At 47.2% G+C, this 20347-nt stretch overlaps 1 protein-coding gene across 2 annotated transcripts in view; it reads right to left on the bottom strand.

Moving 5' to 3' along the window:
* LOC141156629 (uncharacterized) overlaps positions 1-20347 on the bottom strand; it is a 225604-nt gene that overhangs the window by 195960 nt on the left and 9297 nt on the right. Inside the window, exon 1 of one of the 2 annotated variants that reach the window (XM_073642822.1) lies at positions 2606-2804. The exons of the other annotated variant lie outside the window; for it this stretch is intronic. The gene's annotated coding sequence lies outside the window, so the exon portion shown is untranslated. Of the gene's footprint in view, positions 1-2605; positions 2805-20347 lie in introns of those variants that run through there. 2 annotated transcript variants of the gene reach the window in all.

The following is a 20347-nucleotide window of genomic DNA, read 5'->3' as shown; positions in this document are numbered from 1 at the left end:
GAGCGTTAGTACATAGGGGGCAGAGGAGCTTAACCGGCTCACCCCAAAGAAGTTACCGGACACCGGGTCTGAGCTTACCGGGATCTCTATGACCCAGTAAGGCATAACCGGGATCCCTGGAGAACTACAAGTCCCAGGATCGCTAAAGTGCTGATACGTAACAGAGCCGGGAAACACATAGGCCCCGCAAGCGGAGGAGCGTGTATTCCAAGAAAAGGCCCTACCACAAGGTCAGCCAGCGCAGGACAGAGACAAAGTTAGGCCTAGCTCCAGGCAGGTCAGAAACTTACTACGCAGAGGCAAGTAACAGGAGACCCTACACCCGCTCATTGGGGAGGATCCTGATATGCACCCTTCACCCTACAGTGCTTCGGGATGTGCCTGAATTTCCATCAGTAAAAGGTACTGAATTGACTATCGTGTCTGTCCCTGTTCTTGCTCTGACCCGGCTGGGTCTCACCTGTCCTGCATCCCCATCTCCGTACGCTGCCCTGAGGCCCAGCTCCACCTGTGGGGAGCTATACCATCGAACTGCCTTATCATCGGCCTCAGTGGACTGCGCAGTGCTGGTGATTCTCACCAGAAGCCATAGGTGGCGTCACAAACTTTCATAAAACTAAGAAATCTATTAGCCCCTTTTTAAAGAAGTGACCCCAGGGTACGGGCCCGGGAGCCGACCACCACGACATCCCCAAGGCCAGGCAAAGGCCCGGGTACCGAGTAATCCCTATCCCCTCGGCTAGTCAAATGCTCCGTCTTCTGGCGGCAGTGGGCAGTCTCCGGTTTTACCCGCTGAGCCCCTAGTCCATAACACGGCACCTCACGTGCCCGGCTCCACGGAATCTGCGTCTCTTCTCCCTCTGCTCTCTGATCTTGCTCCAAGTACTGGAGCCAAGAGCCTGGACCCTCTCACACTGCTCTCCTGAGCGGGACTCTCCTGACGCTTTCCCGCGCAAACGTCCTCGTCTCCCCCTCAGTCTAGCCACGCCACCAGTTTCCCGGTCCCCTGACCTCCCAGCTCTCACTCTGGACACGCCCCCAGCTTCCCAGTCACCTGACTCCTGTGCTTGCAGTCTGTCTTCCCCCTGCAACCAGAGGTACGGCCCCGGCAGTTCCGGATCCCTTGTTCTGAAAGTACTTACACCTCGGTCTTCCCCCTTACACAGTCACTCTATTCCGCCCACTGTGCGCTGTGAGGATTCTCCTGTGCCAGCGCTGGGAGCGCAACTGCAAGTATGTGATTCGCATATATGGGGTCATGTATTGACTAGATGTGCACTGCCTCCCTCCTCAATACAAGAGTATTAAGCGAGGTCAGAAACGTCTAGTCGGAATGTGGTCAGAAGTATGTAAATTGCATACTTACAGTCACATGACCGCCCACTCCCGGCGCCGGCTCCGCAGAGTCCTTGCAGTTTACGTTGTGCGTATTGTGAGGATTCACAAGTCTGCAGTCACATAAAATGACTGCAGACTTGTATCCTAAGGCTGAACAACCCCTTTCACTATGTAACTATGTAATACTTTAGGATCAGACTCCTTTAAATGTATGGATCAGAACTTTATTACATGTGCTTACAGTACTTCTACCTGCCGTTGTTTTGACCACATTATAAGTCAGTATAGGTCTCTATCCGTATTCATAATCGTTGTGGCTCTTATAAGGCTATGCTATAATACCACTGTGAACAAGCCTTGCTAGATATTGGAAAGAACTTTACTAAAGAGTGAAATGTCAGGCACTGTAAGGATCTGTTCATATATGTCTCATAGTAGACCCCGATAAAATAATAAAGCTTATGCTCTATTATGCTCTGTTCCAGCGGTGTCAGCACTTGCGGTCTCAGGGCTGTGATGTGGAGGAATGACACGTGATGCCCGTTACCCAATCAGCGCTGGTGTCACTGTCTTTGGACAAGTTGAAGATGAAGAGGAAGAACGGGATCAACTGAAGCTCTGGCTTCCTCTTCAGGTTCAGTTCGTACGAAGGCAGGGACAGAGACGCTGGCGCTGATTGGGCGCCGGTCACCACGTGTCATTCCAACGCATCACAACTCCGAGAACGCAAGTGCCGACATTGGTGAAATGGAGTCGGCACGGGAGGTGAGTATAGGCTTTATTATTTTATCAGGGGTCAAACATTTATATATACTGTATATTATATATAAATTATGTGTGTCACGTTATTACACATCCATGCATATGGGTAATGTCAGAAAAATATTTGAAAAAACTAAGATGACAATAAAAGAAAAACTGAAAAAAAAATAGCAGATAATTATGTATCACTTATTTATCAGTAATCGTAATACTAATATGATTCATGTTGTTCCACCATCTTATTATTATTATTCTGGAGCGCTCAACAAAACATGGATGAGAACGTAAAAAAAAAGAAAGTGTGATTATCAAAGTAAAATATAGTAAAAAAAAATAACCATAATAAACACATTAGGAGACAGTTCTGATCACAAAGGTTTTGGAGAGAGGAGACAAATCTTTGATCCTCCTCCTAGCGTCCTTCTAGCACTGCCATTTAGACACTAGGAGTTTCATCAGTAACAGCATCTGGACAGGCTTCTATGTGACAGTGAAAGCAGCTTACCTCTCCATCTGCTGCCTTATTACTGATCTTTTCTCTCCACCGATCATGATTTTGTAGGGTTTCTTGAAGACAAGTGGAGACCTTGCATAATGTTCTGAAAGATGCTAGTGGTTGTATACCAGTAGACAGAGCCTCGCTTACTGGTGTGAAAGCAGCAGAAGGCTGGGTAGCCATAGGTATTCATTCCTATGGAAACACACATAATACACTGGAGCGAGGGTTGGGGGAGAAGGCTGGAGTGAGTAAAAATCCCTTTCAGACATTTAAACTTTTTTACACTCTGTGGGTGAAAGAGCTTGTAAAATATACTGTCCCTCTACTAAATCTGTATGAAAAATATATGTACAGACTGACGGCTGGAAGAGGAGCTAAGCTCGGAGGGTAAAGGGGGATTGGAGAGATTTTGCATAGTTCTTATTAAAGGGGATAAGTGTCCAGGTTTTTGCTACCTCATCTGAGAGCAGTATAATGCAAAAAAAGAGACCCTGATTCAAGCAATGTATCACTGTGTTCACTGGGTGCAGTAGTTGTGATTCAATCAGAATTTTTAGATGTAGCAGAGCTGAGAAAGCTAAACCTGCCCATACCCCTGAATAGTAGCTTTCTACATTGTACATTGACAGTAAGCTGCTAATCAGTGCTGGGGGTGAAGTTGGACCAGGATGCATGGGAGCTGTAGTCCAGTAGTGATAATCTCCTGCTGATAAAAACATGCATTGTATGGAAACAACAGCACACAGCCTAGTAAGTGACACATCCCTGAAATCAGTTTCTCAGCCCCTACTTCATGCTGCCCTCAGATTTCATAGAAAAACCTGTTGACAGATTCCCTTTAATGTGGACTGTATGTGACCATAAGACCATATACAAGACATACAGTACATAAACAGTGCTACTCTGCCCCCACCCATCATTCCCAGACACTACTGTCCATGAGGACCATAGGGTCTGAAATATAACTGAACCTACCGACTAAACCCACTGCATACAGTGCACATATTTTCTTTCTGGATGGTATATCAATATTTGCTTTAACCCCTTCACGACATATGACATATATTTACGTCATATGTCTTGTCCCCGACTTTGATGCAAGCTCCAACGCTGAGCCCACATTTTTCCCCGCACATGACAGCAGATTTAATCAGCTGTCATGTACCTTTAACAGCTGCCGGTGAATCGGAGCTCCACCCTCGGCTTTTAACCAGTTAAATCCCGCTGTCAATCTCTGATAGCGGGATTTAACACGTGCCGGCCGGACGTGAGTCATTTGGCGCCCCTGTCACATGATCGCAGGGTGCCGATGGGTTGTCATGACAGCTGGGGGTCTGCAGAAAACCACCGTGCCTGTCTCGTGGCCGGCGTTCATAGCAGATCATGATTTCTGCTATGTATAGCACAGGTGATCAGAAGATCGAAGCTTTAAGCCTACTATTAAATAAAGTAAAACGTGAAAGAAAAAGTATTTAAAAATATGAAAAAATAAAAAAAAAACACGAAAGTTCAAAACACCCTCTTTTTACCTCATTGAAAATAAAATAATTTAAAAAATACACATACACACATGGTCAAAATTGTTGGTACCCCTCGTTTAATGAAAGGAAACTCCACAATGGTCACAGAAATAACTTGAATGTGACAAAAGTAATAATAAATTAAAAATCTATGAAAATGAACAAATGAAAGTCAGATATTGCTTTTCAACCCTGCTTCCACAGATTTTTAAAAAAAAATTAAACTCATGAAATAGGCCTGGACAGAAATGATGATACTCTTAACTTAATATTTTGCTGAACAACCTTTTGAGGCAATCACTGCAATCAAACGATTCCTGTAACTGTCAATGAGATTTCTGCACCTCTCGACAGGTATTCTGGCCCACTCCTCATGAGCAAACTGCTCCAGTTGTCTCGTGTTTGAAGGTTGACTTTTCCAGACGCCATGTTTCAGCTCTTTCCAAAGATGCTCAATAGGATTTAGGTCAGGGCTCATAGAAGGCCACTTCAGAATAGTCCAATGTTTTCCTCTTAGCCATTCTTGGGTGTTTTTATCCGTGTGTTTTGCGTCATTATCCTGTTGCAAGACCCATGATCTGCGACAGAGACCAAGCTTTCTCACACTGGGCGGAACATTTTTCTCTAGAATCCCTAGATAGTCTTGAGATTTCATTGTACCCCGCACAGATTCAAGACACCCTAGCCAGATGCAGCAAACCAGCCCCAGAACATAACAGAGGCTCCTCCATGTTTCACAATAGGGACAGTGTACTTTTCTTGATATGCTTCATTTTTCCATCTGTGTCCATTTTTGTCTCATCTGTCCATAGGACATTCTCCCAGAAGCTTTGTGGCTTGTCAACATGTAGTTTGGCAAATTCCAGTCTGTCTTTTTTATGATTTTTTTCAACAACGGTGTTCTCCTTGGTCGTCTCCCATGAAGTCCACTTTGGATCAAACAACGACGGATGGTGCGATCTGACACTGACGTTCCTTGAGCTTGAAGTTCACCTTTAATCTCTTTAGAAGTTATCCTGGGCTCTTTTGTTACCATTCGTATTATCCGTCTCTTTGATTTGTCATCAGTTTTCCTCCTGCGGCCACTTCCAGGGAGGTTGGCTACAGTCCCATGGATCTTAAATTTCTGAATAATATGTGCAACTGTAGTCACAGGAACATCAAGCTGCTTGGAGATGGTCTTATAACCTTTACCTTTAACATGCTTGTCTATAATTTACTTTCTAATCTCCTGAGACAACTCTTTCCTTTGCTTCCTCGGGTCCATGTTGAGTGTGGTACACACCATGTCACCAAACAGCACAATGAGTATCTGTAGCCCTATATACAGGCCCACTGACTTATTACAAGATTGTAGACACCTGTGATGCTAATTAGTGCACACAACTTGATTTAACATGTCCCTTTTGTCACATTATTTTCAGGGGTACCATCATTTCTGTCCAGGCCTATTTCATGAGTTTAATTTTTTTTTTAAATTCTGTGGAAGCAGGGTTGAAAAGCAATGACTGACTTTTATTTGTTCATTTTCATAGATTATTAATTTATTATTAATTTTGTCAGATTCAAGTTATTTCTGTGACAATTGTGGGTTTTTCTTTCATTAAACGAGGGGTACCAACAATTTTGACCACGTGTGTATTTGGTATCGCTGCTTTCAGAAATGTCCAATCTATCTAAATATAAAATAAATTAATCAGATCTGTAAGCAGCATAACGACAAAATAAAAATCAAAATGCCAGAATTACGTTTTTTTGGCCGCAGCAACATTGCAATAAAATACAAAAAGAGGCGATCAAAACATAATATCTACCCCAAAATGGTTTAAATAAAGTCATGGGGCCCCATAGCAGAAGTATAATGCTCTCCCTATAGTCCTTCATATAGTATAATGCATAGCCCATAGTCCTCCCTATAGTATAATGCACTCCCCATAGTCTTTCATATAGTATAATGCACTCCCCATAGTCTTCCATACAGTATAATGCACCCTTCATAGTCATCCACACAGTATAATGTGCCCCCATAGTCCTTCATACAGTATAATGCACAGCCCATAGTCATCCATGTAGTATAATGCACAGCCCATACTCATCCATGTAGTATGCTCAGCCCATAGTCATCCATATAGTATAATGCAATAATACACAGCCCATAATCATCCATGTAGTATAATGCACAGCCCATAGTCATCCATGTAGTATAATGCATGGCCCATAGTGTTACATGTAGTACAATGCACGGCCCATAGTCATCCATGTCGTATAATGCACAGTCCATAGTCATCCATGTAGTATAATGCACAGCCCATAGTCATCCATGTAGTATAATGCACATCCATAGTCATACATGTAGTATAATGCACAGCCCATAGTCATCCATGTCGTATAATGCATGGCCCATACTCATGCATGTTGTATAATGCACAGCCCATGGTCATCCATGTAGTATAAGGCACAGCCCATAGTCATCTATGTCGTATAATGCACAGCCCATAGTCATCTATGTCGTATAATGCACGGCCCATGGTCATTCATGTCGCATAATGCACAACCCATACTCATCCATGTCATATAATGCACGGCCCATAGTCATCCATGTTGTATAATGCACGGCCCATAATCATCCATGTAGCATAAGGCACAGCCCATAGTCATACTAGTAGGATAATGCACAGCCCGTAGTCATCCATATAGTATAATACACAGCCCATAGTCATCCATGTAGTGTAATGTGCAGCCCATAGTCATCCATATAGTATAATGCACAGCCCATATTCATCCATGTAGTATAATGCACAGCCCATAGTCATACATGTAGTATAATGCACAGCCCATAGTCATTCATGTAGTATAATGCATAGTCCATAGTCATACATGTCATATAATGCACGGCCCATACTCATGCATGTAGTATAAATCACAGCCCATAATCATCCATGTAGTATAATGCACAGCCCATAGTCATCCATGTAGTATAATGCACAGTCCAAAGTCATACATGTAGTATAATGCAGAGCCCATAGTCATCCATGTTGTATAATGCACGGCCCATACTGTTGTATAATGCACAGCCCATAGTCATCCATGTAGTATAAGGCACAGCCCATAGTCATCCATGTCGTATAATGCACAGCCCATGGTCATCCATGTCGTATAATGCACAACCCATACTCATCCATGTCATATAATGCACGGCCCATAGTCATCCATGTTGTATAATGCACGGCCCATAATCATCCATGTAGTATAATGCACAGCCCATAGTCATCCATGTAGTGTAATGCGCAGCCCATAATCATCCATATAGTATAATGCACAGCCCATATTCATCCATGTAGTATAATGCACAGCCCATAGTCATACATGTAGTATAATGCACAGCCCATAGTCATTCATGTAGTATAATGCACAGTCCATAGTCATACATGTAGTATAATGCACGGCCCATAGTCATCCATGTCATATAATGCATGGCCCATACTCATGCATGTAGTATAAATCACAGCCCATAGTCATCCATGTAGTATAATACACAGCCCATAGTCCAAAAAAAAAAAATACTCACCTTTCCTGTGCTCCTCGATGCAGCTGACTTCAGCATGCAGGCAAAGGGAGCGCATGACTTCACTGCCATGCGTTCGTGGTCACGTTAACGCCGACATCAGTTGCTGGCCTCTGATTGTCCAGCAGTGTGTATTGCCATGTGTTTACAGTTTTTTTTGCAAAATAGAAATTATTGTTTAACCTCATAATAGCTGTAACATACCTGGCGGTGTCCTTGCATAGTGGTCCATCTCCCACTGTGCAAGAGCGCGCACTTGATTTCCAGTCCAGACTATCATTCTGGCTTTCCTCCATGCTGTCTGCTTGCCTCTGTTTCTTCTGCTTAAGGGCGGCGCCTGATCACTTCCTGCTTCTTGTAGCTGCTGCGGGCACACCCCTTGTGCGTCCTCAGCCTATTGCTGTCTGTCACCTGGCATTTAACCCAGCTCTTTCCTGGAATCCTTGCCTGAGCATCTTGTTCTGTCAGTTGGCCTTTGGTCGCTGACGTGCCAGGTCCTTCCCTGTTCCCTGCCTTACGGTATCAGTTCCCGTGTCTGAACTGTGTCCTGTCTGTGCACTCTAGCCAGCTACCTGTCTGAACACGCTCTTTGCCTGTTCATCCTGCCTTCTAGTGGCTGCATACCTAGATCTGTTTCTGTGTTTGTTTGCCTGTCTGTCTGCCTTCCTGAGGCTGTATTTCTAGGCCAGTCTGAACACGCTCCTTGCCTGTTCGTCCCGCCTCTCTGGGGGCCGTATACCCAGACTCGCTCCTGTCTCTCGCTGCAGTGTCGGTTTCTGTCCGAACACTCAGTTCCTGTCTGAACACTCTCCTACCTTTTACCTGTTTTGTTTATATGTCCGTCCCTTCCCTTTTTCTGCAGAGTCTGAACCTGCTCCTAACTCCTACTCGTAGTCGCTGTACTTTCGTTTGTGAGTTTAGTGTCCACTCGCTACTTCATTGCAAGTATCTAGTGTGTATCTGGTTCTGCCTTTCCCTTCCTGTCTGTTCCGTGTGAACAGAGCCCTGTCCCCTCTGCTCCGCCTTGCTCACCGCTTCTGCGGTTTCCGCTCTGCTCCGCCTTGCTCACGGCTTCTGCGGTTCCCGCTCTGCCCCGCCTTGCTCACCGCTCCTGCGGTTTCCGCTCTGCTCCGCCTTGCTCACCGCTCCTGCGGTTTCCGCTCTGCTCCGCCTTGCTCACCGCTCCTGCGGTTTTCGCTCTGCTCTGACCCTTTGCTCGCTGCGCCGGCAGCCTCGCTCTGCTCTGACCCTTTGCTCGCTGCTCCGGCAGCCTCGCTCTGCTCTGACCCTTTGCTCGCTGCTCCGGCAGCCTCGCTCTGCTCTGACCCTTTGCTCGCTGCTCCGGCAGCCTCGCTCTGCTCTGACCCTTTGCTCGCTGCTCCGGCAGTCTTGCTCTGCTCTTGCCCGCCGCTCCGGGCGGTCTCACCCTGCTGTGTTTGTCCACCGCATCTGCGGTTCTGTTCTGGAAGTCCCAGTCTGTACTGGGTCCTATCCACTCTGTGCTCCAGCCTGTCGTGCCTGCCAGTACCTCCCTGCCTGCATACTAGTCGTGCTTACCAGCATCCACCTGCCTGCATTCCCGCCGTACCTGCCAGCACCTCTCTGCCTGCATACCAGTCGTGCTTACCAGCGTCCACCCGTCTGCATACCAGCCGTGTCTGCCTATACCCCCAGTCTGTGTTCCAGCCTTACCTTTCAGTTCCTGTATTCCCCAGTGTGGGCCAACAGCCGTGTCCGGAGTCTGACCTGGAGTAGACCCTGGTCCCTCTGCTCGGTTCCTCCCTGGTGCACTGGCATCGTATGCCGTCGTGCGACCTTGGTCGGATCGGGCAGATGCTTAGTTACGCCCCTCCAGGCACTCTCCGCTTCCTGGCCCAGTGGAACTACTAAACACGCACACGCCAGTCAGTCCGGGCGTGTGCATTACAGCATGCTCAGGCCATGGTTCCCGTTGAGCCCCACAGCCTTCCCTCTCAGACGTTTTCCAGCGAATACGTGCTTCTAGAAGAAATTTATTTTTTTTTGCTACCAGCTGAGTTTCAGGCGAATTACACACCCGTCCAGATGGATCTATCAGCACTCGTTCCTGCGGATCCGCCACGGTACTATGGGGATCCAAGACTGAGTCGTGCATTTGTGGAGCAATGCATGCTACACTTCAAGTTCTACCCTCTTTGTTTTCCCACCGATCGGGTTAAGGTGGGATTCATGATGTCTTACCTAATGGGTGATGCCTTGGAATGGATCAACCCCCTATGGGAAGCACAGGATCCTATCCTCTTGGACCTTCAGGCCTTCCTGGTGGCCTTTCTAATGGTCTTCGATGACCCTAACCCGGAGATCCCTGCTGAAGCTTCACTTCCCAATGTCCCGGAGCAGCCCCGATGGGTGATGTGTGTGGGTAGCGCACTAGTCCTCCTGCCCGAAGAGACTACTGCCCACCCAGAATCCACACAGGATGACTACGCTCTCCGGAGTACTTCTCCCAACCTCAAGAGGCAGTCCAGACGTGCTAGGCGTAGAGGCAAGCCGTCACGCCAGGGTCTGTCCTCCCAAAGACCTCCTGATCCCAACCTTGAAGTCCCTGCTGAAGCTTCATTTCCCTGTATCCCGGAGCAGCCCCGACGGGTAATATGCGTGGGTAGCGCACCAGTTCTCCTGCCCGAAGAGACTACTGCCCACCCAGAATCCACACAGGAGGACTTCCTGCACCCGGTATCTGATACCTCACCCACTTTAACCAGTGAGCCTGTCCAAGGGTGCTCCGAAGCAGTGATTACCTCCGAGTCTGTGCACCTCTACTACCTGGCAGAGGACCCCCTGTTGCCTCCTGAATCCTCTGGGATACCACTTGATGGCAAATGGAGAGAGACTTCCCTACACCCGGTACCCGATACTTCGTCCGCTCCGTCCTGTGAGCTTGACAATGGGTACCTCAAAGCGGTAGTTACCCCCGAGTCTCTACACCCCTCCGACCAGGCAGAGGACCTCCAGTTGTCTCCAGAACCCTTCGGGGTGCTACATAGTAGCGAATGGACAGAGACTTTTCTACACTCTATACCTGATACCTCGGCTGCTTCATCCAGTGAGTCCAACCTAGTGTACTCCAAAGCAGAGGTTACCCCCGAGTCTCTACACCCCTCCGACCAGGCGGAGGACCTCCAGTCGTCTCCAGAACACTTCGGGGTGCTACCTGGTAGTGAATGGACAGAGACTTTCCTACACTCTGTACCTGATACCTCGGCTGCTTCATCCAGTGAGTCCGACCTAGTGTACTCCGAAGCAGACGTTACCCCCGAGTCTCTACACCCCTCCGACAAGGCGGAGGACCTCCAGCTGTCTCCAGAACCCTTCGGGGTACTACCTAGTAGTGAATGGACAGAGACTTTCCTATACTCGGTACCTGATACCTCGCCCTCTTCGTCCAGTGAGTCCGACCTAGTGTACTCCGAAGCAGAGGTTACCCTCGAGTCTCTGCACTCTTCCGACCTGGCGGAGGACCTCCAGTTGTTTCCTGAATCCTCCGGGGTACCACCAGATAACAAAGGGACAGTGACTTTTCTTCATCTTGTACCTGATACCCCGCCCATTTCTTCCTGTGAGCTTGACAAGATGTACCCCGAAGCAGAGGTTACCCCCGAGTGTCTGCCCCCCTCCAACCCGGCGGAGGACTTCCAGTTGTCTCCTGTACCCTCTGGGGTGCCACCTGAAAATATGTGGAGAGAGACTTCCTTGTGTGCTGTTCCTGGTACTCCACCCGTTTCGTCTGTTGCTAAGGATGGCTGGATAGGAGGTAGCATCCTAGCTACCCAGATGAGACCAGTTTTTCCTGTGGACAGTGGGAGTGATCTCCTTGAAGTGAAGGATTGGTCCTCGAATTCCCTGCGGAAGATTCTGGCAGGCCTGAAGGAGAGGGGGCGTAAGGGGGGGGGGTACTGTAACATACCTGGCGGCATCCTTGCATAGTGGTCCATCTCCCACTGGGCAAGAGTGCGCACTTGATTTCCAGTCCAGACTATCACTCTTTGGTTTCCTCCATGCTGTCTGCTTGCCTCTGTTTCTTCTGCTTAAGGGCGGTGCCCGATCACTTCCTGCTTCTTGTAGCTGCTGCGGGCACACCCCTTGTGCGTCCTCAGCCTATTGCTGTCTGTCACCTGGTATTTAACTCAGCTCTTTCCTGGAATCCTTGCCAGAGCATCTTGTTCTGTCAGTTGGCCTTTGGTCGCTGACGTGCCAGGTCCTTCCCTGTTCCCTGCCTTACGATATCAGTTCCCGTGTCTGAACTGTGTCCTGTCTGTGCACTCTAGCCAGCTACCTGTCTGAACACGCTCTTTGCCTGTTCATCCTGCCTTCTAGGGGCTGCATACCTAGATCTGTTTCTGTGTTTGTTTGCCTGTCTGTCCGCCTTCCTGAGGCTGTATTTCTAGGCCAGTCTGAACACGCTCCTTGCCTGTTCGTCCCGCCTCTCTGGGGGCCGCATACCCAGACTCGCTCCTGTCTCTCGCTGCAGTGTCAGTTTTTGTCCGAACACTCAGTTCCTGTCTGAACACTCTCCTACCTTTTACCTGTTTTGTTTATATGTCCGTCCCTTCCCTTTTTATGCAGAGTCTGAACCTGCTCCTAACTCCTACTCGTAGTCGCTGTACTTTCGTTTGTGAGTTTAGTGTCCACTCGCTACTTCATTGCAAGTATCTAGTGTGTATCTGGTTCTGCCATTCCCTTCCTGTCTGTTCCATGTGAACAGAGCCCTGTCCCCTCTGCTCCGCCTTGCTCACCGCTTCTGCGATTTCCGCTCTGCTCCGCCTTGCTCACCGCTCCTGCGGTTTCCGCTCTGCTCCACCTTGCTCACCGCTCCTGCGATTTCCGCTCTGCTCCGCCTTGCTCACCGCTCCTGCGATTTCCGCTCTGCTCCGCCTTGCTCACCGCTTCTGCGGTTTCCACTCTGCTCCGCCTTGCTCACCGCTCCTGCGGTTTCCGCTCTTGCCCGCCTTGCTCACCGCTCCTGCGGTTTCCGCTCTGCTCCGCCTTGCTCACCGCTCTTGCGGTTTCCGCTCTGACCTGCCTTGCTCACCACTCCTGCGGTTTCCGCTCTGCCCCGCCTTGCTCACCGCTCCTGCGGTTTCCGCTCTGCTCCGCCTTGCTCACCGCTCCTGCGGTTTCCGCTCTGCTCCGCCTTGCTCACAGCTCCTGCGGTTTCCGCTCTGCTCTGACCCTTTGCTCGCTGCTCCGGCAGCCTCGCTCTGCTCTGACCCTTTGCTCGCTGCTCTGGCAGTCTCGCTCTGCTCTGACCCTTTGCTCGCTGCTCCGGCAGTCTCGCTCTGCTCTGACCCTTTGCTCGCTGCTCCAGCAGCCTCGCTCTGCTCTGACCCTTTGCTCGCTGCTCCAGCAGTCTTGCTCTGCTCTTGCCCGCCGCTCCGGGCGGTCTCACCCTGCTGTGATTGTCCACCGTATCTGCGGTTCTGTTCTGGAAGTCCCAGTCTGTACTCGGTCCTGTCGTGCCTGCCAGTACCTCCCTGCCTGCATACCAGTCGTGCTTACCAGCATCCACCTGCCTGCATTCCCGCCGTAGCTGCCAGCACCTCTCTGCCTGCATACCAGTCGTGCTTACCAGCGTCCACCCGTCTGCATACCAGCCGTGTCTGCCTATACCCCCAGTCTGTGTTCCAGCCTTACCTTCCAGTTCCTGTATTCCCCGATGTGGGCCAACAGCCGTGTCCGGAGTCTGACCTGGAGTAGACCCTGGTCCCTCTGCTCGGTTCCTCCCTGGTGCACTAGCGTCGTATGCCGTCGTGCGACCTTGGTCGGATCGGGCAGATACTTAGTTACGCCCCTCCAGGCACTCTCCGGTTCATGGCCCAGTGGAACTACTAAACACGCACACGCCAGTCAGTCCGGGCGTGTGCATTACAATAGCAACCTATTTACCTTTTTAAAGGAGGGTAGGTGTGGGAATTAATGGGCCTTCTTCTACAGCACCACCTTTTTACAGTGGCAGCCCAGAATAAGATCATGCTATAAGCAGCCCTGAAATCTCTGTGCCAAGGCTTTTAACTAATAGCTGGTCTGTAATTGCTGTTATATGCCTATTATGGAGTTCACAGCCAAGATGACAGGAATAAGCTCTTGTCTCCCACAGTTCCCTTTTATTTCTCACTTGTAAGTTTGTGAAAGGGGAGAAAGTAACCAGCTGGGAGATGTCCCCAAAGTAAAATAAATAATGTCAACTGTAAAAAAAAAATAAAAAAATAAATATATATTTTTTTATCAACACAGGTGCTCAAACTGTTTTCCATTACAATTTGCACAGCTTTGAAGTCTGCCTCTTACGCTTCGACAAACTTTTCTGCACAAGTCTCTTTGGGTATTAATTTCTTGAAATGCATCTCTTATGTAATTTTTCAAATCACTGACACTTTTTGGTTTTCGACTATAAACTTTGTCCTTGAGTGCTCCCCAAAAGAAAAAATCCATTGGGGTCAAGTCTGGTGAATGTGCCGGACAATCAAGTGGGCCTCTTCGGCCAATCCATTTATTAGGAAATGTTTCATTTTCATCAAGATACTCGCGGACTACTCTTGAATAATGTGGAGGGGCCCCATCTTGTTGGAAATAAAGGTCATTTCAATTAGGCTGTTGCTGTAACTTGGGAACAACTTGATTCATTAGAATTTCGAGATACTTATCTCCTGTGACTGTTCCATCAAAAAATATTGGTCCTAAAATACCAAAACTTGAAATACCACCCCAAACATTGACACCGGGCTCATTTAGTTGTTGCTCTAATGTTAAATGCATGTTCTCATTATACCAGTAAATACAATTATGTCTGTTAATATGGTCGGATAATTTGAAAGAAGCTTCATCACTCCACATAATGTTATCTAAAATTACTGGATTTTCTTCAATTTCGTTAAGCATAATCTCACTAAATTGCAGCCGCCTGTCTGGATCATCCTCCAATAAACCATGAATTAGACGTGGACGATAAGCTTTCCACCCAATAGATTTCAGGATTCGCATGATAGAAGCTCGTGAAATTCCCAATTCCAAAGAGGCTCTTCTGGTGGACTTTTTTGGACTCTGAACAAATTTTTCAGCAACAAGTTGTTTATTATCTTCTGTACAGACTGTTTTGGGTCGACCAGTTTTTGGAGCATTAAGGATTGAGCCAGTGGCATTGAATTTGTCACGAATGTGGTAAATGGTTTGTCTCTTTGGGGCTTGAGTACCAAATGTTTCAACCCAATATGCTCTAACGGTTTCAGCATTTTGAGATTTCCAATACTCTGTTAAAATCCATTTTCTTTGATCTGTATTTAAATTATTTGCCATTATGTTTTATCTGAAAATAAAACAGATTTGGGGGAGATTTATCTGTGAAACACGTATATTACTTACCGGTAATGTGTTTTTTCGGAACCCATGACGGCACAACGAGAGAGGGGATCCGCCCTTCAAGGACAGGAAACCTTCAAGATAAAAAGGGCTTCGCCTCTCCCCGCTTCAGTGGATTACAGAGCATGAGAGGACTCTCCGGTTAGAGCACATAATTTTAATAACTATAACAAATTTCACCCATGTGAACACTCAACACCCACCCACCGGAAGGTGTACGCCACAGTGACAGGGAGGGAATATAAAGGTGCCGTCATGGGTTCCGAAAAAACACATTACCGGTAAGTAATATATGTGTTTTTCTGTCACCCATGACGGCACAACGAGAGAATTACAGAGAACTAAGTATGTGAGGGAGGGACCACAGCCTGCAGAACCCTTCTCCCAAACGTGAGATCAGAGGAGGCAGAAAGGTCAAGTCTATAGTGGAGAGAGAGAGACAAAACAGAAAAAGTCTACATTAATACGTCGACTTTCACGTAGCTCACTCAGCACCCAGTAAACAAAGACAGGGTACCGGAACGGGAGGCAGGACGGTATCCGATACTTCTCCTCTGGAGACCTCGGAATCATCAACCCTGCTGGAGCTATGCCGGCTGGATCTGGAATCCTTGGCGCTGCGTGTCCCAGAACGTCCACTGCTCCTACTCTGCGCTGGACGCTGCTCCTGGGTATGCCCCTGGCGCCGAGGCTGCTGTGGCTGCTCCATCTCCCTGGGCTGCTGCAGCAGCAGCATGGACTGCTGCTCTTGCTGCTGATGCGGTGGGGAGGGCTGCTGTGAGGCCATTACTTACACTGCGCCGCTGCCTGGCTGGTGATCTACCCTTAAGTACCTCCATTGTGCCAGGGAGATCACCGCCGGCGTCCCCGCAGCTTCCGGTACCGCCCCCGTGCGTCATCCGGGCGCGACTTCCGGTTTCGTCATCTCCCGTCGCGCCCCGTGACGTCACATCCGGGACGCGGGGTTGCCGGCCACCATGCTGTGCAGGTGCTGCAAAACCACCGCCCGCACGCGGGGAGACCACATGTTGGCGCCCCCCGCGGCGCTTCCAGGATTCACGGGACCGGCCGCAGCAGAGACTGTGCCCTGCCAAACCCGACCCAGGTAAGACGATCCTGATTCCTGCTGTCATTCTTGCGCCCGACGAGAAGGAAGGTCCCCCATCAAGGACAGGAAACCACTGAAGCGGGGAGAGGCGCCACCCTTTTTATCTTGAAGGTTTCCTGTCCTTGAAGGGCGGATACCCTCTATCGTTGTGCCGTCATGGGTGACAGAAAAAACTAGATCTGTGAAACTGGCTCAGTTGCCGTTAGCAACCAATCAGATTCCACCTTTCATTTTCCAAAGAGTCTGTGAGGAATGAAAAGTGGGATCTGACTGGTTGCTAAGGGCAACTGAGCCAGTTTCACTATACACCATGTTTGATAAATCTCCCCCTTTATAACCTTATTGCACTTTCTGTCCACCTACTTTTGGACCACCCTGGTATAAATATATATTTATTTATTTATTTTATTACAATGTACACTGTTTTTGTGTCCCTATTTAAGGTTAAGGGTAGGGATGGGGTTAGTTAAGGTTAGGGTTATGTCTTGAGCTATTTTTATGGCTAGGGTTGGCAGATATTAGGGAGGAATATAAAGAGACCAAATATAGTATACTGTAGAACCATGCTTGTTGTATTTTGCAAAATTGCAGCCTGTGTACTGAAAGTGGTAGTAAATGGCTCAGCAGAATCCCTGGTGTTAATTAGCATTTCAAGTCAGATGTAGATTGGGACAATAAATGATGACAATCTTTATTATGGTACATTTTCATACTTTTTGTACTGTCAAATTAGGGGCTTTGCTAAATGTGAGCAGATATTGGGGATTTCACTTTTTAAAGTTTCCAGTGTAGAACAGTTACATCTGTCTTTGTTAATTTCACCCACCATCACACTTTTTAGAGTGTGTCTTGGGTGTCACAAATAGGCAACGAAAATCGTATTTCCAGCCGCGTGCTTTGTGTACATCGTGATAGTTTTACTGATGGCATCACCATTAGGGTCAAATCCAGAAAGGAAATAAATATGAGATGGAAATGAAAAATTAATTTAAAACCCAGACGGTTTTGATTAAAATGTAGCTCTAGGTCTGGCACACCACACCAGACCGCCAAAAAAAGTAGATCATCTACTGTATGTAGTGACTGTACCAGACTATGGAAGACAAAATAGCCAAATCAGAAGAAAAGACACCAGGTCATATAGGTAATGGCAATGAAGGAGAGAATTTGGCCCCCATCATATGGTAAATGATATTATTTAGTACACTGCTCAAAAAAATAAAGGGAACACTTAAACAACAGAATATAGCTCCAAGTAAATCCATCTTCTGTGAAATCAAACTGTCCACTTAGGAAGCAACACTGATTGACAATCAATTTCACATGCTGTTGTGCAAATGGAATAGACAATAGATGGAAATTAATGGCAATTATCAAGACACTCTCAATAAAGGAATAGTTCTGCAGGTGGGGACCACAGACTACATCTCAGTACCAATGCTTTCTGGCTGATGTTTTGGTCACTTTTGAATTTTGGTTGTGCTTTCACACTCGTGGTAGCATGAGACAGACTCTACAACCCACAGAAGTTGCTCAGGTAGAGCAGCTCATCCAGGATGGCACATCAGTGCGAGCTGTGGCAAGCAGGTTTGCTGTGTCTGTCAGTGTAGTTTCCAGAGGCTGGAGGCGCTACCAGGAGACAGGCCAGTACACCAGGAGATGTGGAGGGGGCGGTAGGAGGGCAACAACCCAGCAGCAGGACCGCTACCTCCGCCTTTGTGCAAGGAGGAACAGGAGCACTGCCAGAGCCCTGCAAAATGACCTCCAGCAGGCCACAAATGTGCATGTGTCTGCAAAAATGGTTAGAAACAGACACCATGAGGGTGGTATGAGGGCCCGACGTCCACAGATGGGGGTTGTGCTCACAGCCCAACACCGTGCAGGATGCTTGGCATTTGCCACAGAACACCAGGATTGGCAAAGTCGCCACTGGAGCCCTGTGCTCTTCACAGATGAAAGCAGGTTAACACTGAGCACATGTGACAAGCGTGACAGATTCTGGAGATGCAGTGGAGAGCGATCTGCTGCCTGCAACATCCTTCAGCATGACCGATTTGTCAGTGGGTCAGTAATGGTGTGGGGTGGCATTTCTTTGGAGGGCCGCACAGCCCTTCATGTGCTCGCCAGAGGTAGCCTGACTGCCATTAGGTACCGAGATGAGATCCTCAGACCCCTTTTGAGACCATATGCTGGTGCGGTTGGCCCTGGGTTCCTCCTAATGCAGGACAATGCCAGACCTCATGTTACGGGAGTGTGTCAGCAGTTCCTGCAAGATGAAGGCATTGAAGCTATGGACTGGACCGCCCGTTCCCCAGACCTGAATCCGATTGAGCACATCTGGGACATCATGTCTCGCTCCACCAACGTCACGTTACACCACAGACTGTCTAGGAGTTGGCGGATGCTTTACTCCAGGTCTGGGAGGAGATCCCACAGGAGACCATCCGCAACCTCATCAGGAGCATGCCCAGGCATTGTAGGGAGGTCATACAGGCACGTGGAGGCCATACACAATACTGAGCCTCATTTTGACTTGTTTTAAGGACATTACATCAAAGTTGGATCAGCCTGTAGTGTAATTTTCCACTTTAATTTTGGGGGTGACTCCAAATCCAGGCCTCCATTGGTTAATAAATTTGATTTCCATTGATGATTTGTGTGTGATTTTGTTGTCAGCACATTCAACTTTGTACAGAACAAAGTATTCAATGAGAATATTTCATTCATTCAGCTCTAGGATGTGTTATTTGAGTGTTCCCTTTATTTTTTTTAGCAGTGTATATTTTCGATCATCCTAACAGTGATTATTAGTTAAATACAGTATATGTTGTTACTGCACACAATGACTTGTGAAGTGTGTCCTCAGCCTGACATGCCTAGACCTAACAACTATAATTACATTCTGATTGACTGAGAACACCGAGTGCTTTTAAAGTCCATATACCCCCCACCTTCCTCCCCTCCAATTGACATAATCAGCCTTGCTCTCTGACTTTAATGTAAAAATCCTTCCATTTGACATAGCCATGACCAACTGATGGTTTGAAAACTGCACGATTACATATACTGTATGGGCTGCTTCCTGTTAACTGTGTAAGGAAGGTAATTAATTTACACTAATATATAACATTGAGTGAGACATTTACTAGGGTGTGAAAAATGTGTCATGGAAATATGTCACTAGTTGTTGAAATACTGAAGCCATACTATAAAAAAAAAACAAATACAAATGGCATAAAGTACTTGCAATATATAGTTACAGAACACATACAGGCATGACATGATAGCCCCTTTTATTCTACCTGGGGCATTTCCCACAAAGGTAAAGTTTACAACCTTACTGCTATGGACACTTTTACCTAAAATGCCAAAACTGGAAACTGTAGTCCAATGTGTACCAATTTCGGCAATTTTGTCTTACGCTCCATATTCTGTCTCGTGTGCATCTTATTTTTAGTTATCTTTTTCTCTACATAGAAACAAAAGAATAGAGCGGCTGTCATCTAATAGCCACTGCGGTAGGAAAGGAACATTGGTTTATATCATGTAGTGACATATACAGTTAGGTCCATATATATTTGGACAGAGACATTTTTCTAATTTTGGTTCTAGACATTACCACAATGAATTTTAAGCAAAACAATTCAGATGCAGTTGAAGTTCAGACTTTCAGCTTTCATTTGAGGGTATCCACATTAAAACTGGATGAAGGGTTTAGGAGTTTCAGCTCCTTAACATGTGCCACCCTGTTTTTTTTCTATAAAATTGTTTTATTGTGTAAAAGCGCCAAAACATAAAAAAAATACAGTAAGTGTAGTATCGCTGTAAATGTACTGACCCGAAGAATAATGCTGCCTTATCACTTTTACCACACGCAGAACGGCATAAAAAAAACCCCTCAAAACACAAATTCCTGAATTGTTGGTTTTTGTTAATTTTACCTCCCAAAAAACGGAATAGAAAGCGATCAAAAAATGTCACGTACCCAAAAATGGTACCAATAAAAATGTCAACTCGTCCCGCAAAAAACAAGCCATCACATGACTCTGTCGGCCGAAATATGGAAAAATTACAGCTCTCAAAATATGGCGATGCAAAAACTAGATTTTGCAAAAAAAAGCGTCTTTTAGTGTGTGACAGCTGTCAATCATAAAAACCCG

Source organism: Phyllobates terribilis, unplaced genomic scaffold (assembly GCF_046119375.1).
Source record: "Phyllobates terribilis strain yellow unplaced genomic scaffold, ASM4611937v1 Scaffold_1__5_contigs__length_1240528914, whole genome shotgun sequence".
Taxonomy (NCBI): domain Eukaryota; kingdom Metazoa; phylum Chordata; class Amphibia; order Anura; family Dendrobatidae; genus Phyllobates; species Phyllobates terribilis.
This window is presented reverse-complemented; position numbering and strand designations above follow the sequence as displayed.